At 53.7% G+C, this 3949-nt stretch overlaps 1 non-coding gene and 1 pseudogene across 1 annotated transcript; both read left to right on the top strand.

The window, feature by feature from the left end:
• The first annotated feature begins 214 nt into the window (after window positions 1-214).
• On the top strand, window positions 215-515 carry LOC111818364 (annotated as a pseudogene).
• A 481-nt stretch (window positions 516-996) lies between these two features.
• LOC111818391 lies at window positions 997-1103 on the top strand. The gene has a single exon (XR_002822392.1). It is a non-coding gene; the product is annotated as a U6 spliceosomal RNA (small nuclear RNA).
• The last annotated feature ends 2846 nt before the right edge of the window (window positions 1104-3949 follow it).

The raw sequence follows: 3949 nt of genomic DNA, 5'->3' as shown, positions 1-3949 counted from the left end.
CAGAGGCTGAGTGCTTCCCGGAGCAGGGCCTGCGGTATGGCCCTTCCCACAGGTGCAACGAGTGCTTTGGGCCCCGCCGCGTGTTGGATTTGGGGTACATTGTTCGGATTTTGGAATATTTACATATACATCAGAACACATTATTAGGGATGGAACCCATGTTTAAAGATAGAATTCTCCCTTTTCCCCTGGCTGGCAGTGCGGAGGCCACACGATGCCTGGAGTTACTGTACAATACATAAACCAGCAGGAGTTCGTCAGAGCTCTGGCAGTCTTCCTCAAAGTCTGGGGGTTAGCTCCATGACCAAGATCTACGGTGGCCGTCAAAGGAATGGTGTCACATCCAGCCACTTCAGCTGAGGTTCCAAGAGTGTGGCACACCGAGTCCTCCAAGCCCTTGAGAGCTGAAAATGGTGGAAAAGGACCAAGATGGGAGCTGCAAGTTGACACCTTAGGGACAGAGAGATCTGGACAGAATCACCAGACAGGTGGCAGCTGCCAACAAGAAGCATTAGAACAAAGGATGATGGGTTAATAAAGAGCCTCATTCATAAAAAAAAAAAAAGTAGAATTCTAACAGCCCTGCCATCAGAGGATCACTATGAGTCCAATCTGTGTGGTGAGACCCTGTAGACTAAATACATTTTTAAAAGAAAGAATCCACTTATGTTTCCTATGCATGCTGTATAATGGCCTAAAAGTCATTTTATACGCTTGTGGCATCATGTCCAAATGTCTCAGACTTCAGGGAATTTTGGATGCCAGAATTGGGGAATTTCAGATGCAGAGCCCTGGGCCGGAAGAGGGACCTTAGAGCTGCATTGGACGGAAGGACCAGGGGCCCGCTGTTGGAGCAAGAATTGCCACGGATCCTACCAGAGAAACGCAGGAGAGCTTTGTGGCCCAACTCATAGGTAAACGATCCTGGGGGGCATGGACCCCACCTGCTTCAGTACCGAACCACGCTTTCTCCTGCTCCTCCAAAGCACTACCTGAGTGCTTGCTTCAGTAGCACATATACTGAAATTGGAACGATACAGCGAAGATTAGCATGGCCCTTGCACAAGAATGACATGCAAATTCGTGAAGCGTTTCATTTTTTTTACATCCCAGAAATGACATTTTTGTGTTTATGATGTTGCTGTTCACAGCTTTTGTTGATAGGCCTAGTACAATCTTGGGAATAGGGTTGCTGTATGGTGAAGGTCTGACAGTAGAACTTAGCCTTGCCTATCTTAGGTAGTTATGCTGTGCATTTTTTATTGGTGTACCATGTTTGATTTATCCATGATATCTTAAATTTGGAGTTTTTCTGAGAAATGGAGCAGTAATATAGCATCAACTTATTAAAGGTCATTTTAAGCCTTTAAAAAAAAAAAAAAAAAAAGCACTACCTGAAAGCAGGTAGCACAGGCAGACTGGGGCTGCCGGGTCTCCCCTGCCTGGAGGAGCCAACTGCACACAAAGCTGTGTCCTTTCCTTTCTTCTCTGTATCGTTCCAATTTCAGTATATGTGCTACTGAAGCAAGCACTCAGGTAGTGCTTTGGAGGAGCAGGAGAAAGCGTGGTTCGGTTCTGAAGCAGGTGGGGTCCAGGTCCCCCAGGACCGTTTACCTGTGAGTTGGGCCACAAAGCTCTCCTGCGTTTCTCTGGTAGGATCCGTGGCAATTCTTGCTCCAACAGCGGGCCCCTGTTGGAAGGACCGAAGCGGAAGGACACAGCACAGGCAAATCTGGAAGTAGACCTGACAGTGGAGCGCCAGCCTGACAGCCCGGGAGCCTGTCACCAACTGGGCCAGAGCTGGAGGGGCAGCGACTGTGAGACGCATGTGGCTGCATCTAAAGGTCTCCGCCCAGAAGCAGCACCCCTGGGGAGCAACAGCTTTTGGCTCCAGGCCGGGGGTGCCCCAGGGTGACTGGGTCTTATGCAGGAAGAGCATGATTTTAGAGCAGATCTACCAGACACCAACACAAGACTTTGTATTCTGGAACTGCTGAACACAGCCTGCTGCTTTCTTTAGGACTTGCATCACACATCCGTGCTGTGCTTGTGCAACCTGGGCTTGCACCCAGCCTTAACTCATGGACAAGGACACAATGCCGGCTCTGCAGGCAGAGGGCAGCAGGGGGACACTAGTGGAGGAGGCTGCTTCTGCCTGCCCCAGCAAGCCAGCAGCCCCTGGTGGTCCCCACATCCCACTCCTAGGGAAATGCAGGGCACCAGGCTGGCTCCCGGGGAGAGCTGGGTAGCACCCATCAGAGCTTCCAGCAAGGGCTGCAAGTACCACAGGCAGCGAACGAGGGACCCCCTGACGGGGCCTTCTCCAAGCTAGCGAGTCCTGCCAGCCCAAGCCCAGCCCAGCAGCTTCTCAGCAGGTATGCAGCACATCCTTTCAAGGAGCTGGCAGAGTGACCTGGGCACGCCACAGGCGTCTGGCCCTGAACTCGAGCAACCTTTCTTCCTCAGCCTTCAGAGTGCTGGGACTGCAGGGTGCACCAGGGCATCCCACCCTCCTGGCTCAGGTACTGTGGGTCACTGTCTCCTGGCTAGGACCTGGGCTGCCCCGCACTAGTCCTGGGAGGGACCACAGCACAGAGACATGCCAAGACTAGGCTGCAGACTGATCTGCCCCAGGGCCTGAGTGGCTTCCTGCTCCCTGCCAGCAGGAAACTGGGTGCTATCCTGAGCACTGCTCACTCCCATGTCAGGTCATTCGGGTTATCTGTGAGGAGAGCCTGGCCGCTGGACTGGGGCTGTCGTCACAGCAACACAGGCCCCAGCACCCGCGTGGGGTGTAGCTTCAGAGCACATTGGCTGCTCAGACCCGGGAACACACAGCGTGACAACCACACGGGCAGCACGGAAGGAGCCTCTCTCCCCAAAGTCACCAGAAAGGTATTTCTGAAAATCAAACAAAACTTCCTAGACCAGTTGCAAATTACAGTTGAATTTACAGTCTCAGCAGCAGCTCGCTGGGAAGGTGGCCAGGAGCAGAAAAAGACCATGGACTTGCTGTGGGCCTTTTGGCAGGACCCAAGCAAAACTGCGACTGTGACCCTCCTTCGTGTCCTGCTGGGCCACCACCACGAGTGGCATGACCCCATTTCACGGAGCCATTGTTCCTGCCTGGAACTCCTGGGGCGCTGTCCTCAGGGCAGATGATCCTGTCCCTCCTCCCCAAGGTCTCCAAGAATTGGGGCCTGAGGGACGAGCACATGCTACACCCCAGAACAGTTTATCCAAAATAGACAAAAGTTCTCCATAGAAAGAGTTCCCGCAAAGCTGCGTTCTGCAGGTTTTGGACCAAGAATATGGACTCTGACGCTAGGGCAGACCAAATGTACCGGTGTGGACAGTGCTGCTGGGGACCCTAAATGGAATGCCCCCACTTGGGCAGCTGGAGGTGGCTCAACAGCTTATGACTGTGCAGCCTACAGGCAGAGCCACCAGGTGTGTGGTATCTCCAAATGTGGTGCAGAGGAAGCTCCAAAGGCACAGGAGACAACCACCAGGCTCCATGTAGCCTGTGTAGCCGGCACCATGGAGTACTGCAGGCCTGCTCCTCGGCCTTGGGCAGTGGGGCACACTGGGACCCCAGTCACAGTGGGAACGGGGCTTCTGCAGTAGGGTCAAGAGGGAGGACCTGACCACTAAAGGCAGAGACAGCCGTGCAGAAGGGAGGGCAGGTACATGTTGGCTGCTAAATAACTGCACTCCATACAGATCCCTGCCAATGGCCAAGTGGACCTGGCATCCTTAGGATACAGCAACAAAACAAAACAAAAGAGGGAGCCAGCCCAGTCCTAGCCCAGGGCCGGTTGAGTGTGTGGGAGAGCTTCCTGCTACCCTGTGCTGGAGAGACCTACTCATCCCAGCACAGGCGCAGTGTGGGTGAGACCCTCTTCCACCCCCTTGGGACGCCCCCAACCACTCCACAGCACCTCCCCTA

Source organism: Octodon degus, unplaced genomic scaffold (assembly GCF_000260255.1).
Source record: "Octodon degus isolate 3935 unplaced genomic scaffold, OctDeg1.0 scaffold00089, whole genome shotgun sequence".
Lineage (NCBI taxonomy): Eukaryota > Metazoa > Chordata > Mammalia > Rodentia > Octodontidae > Octodon > Octodon degus.
Note: the sequence above shows the minus strand (reverse complement) of the source record. Positions and strands in the feature narration are given on the sequence as shown.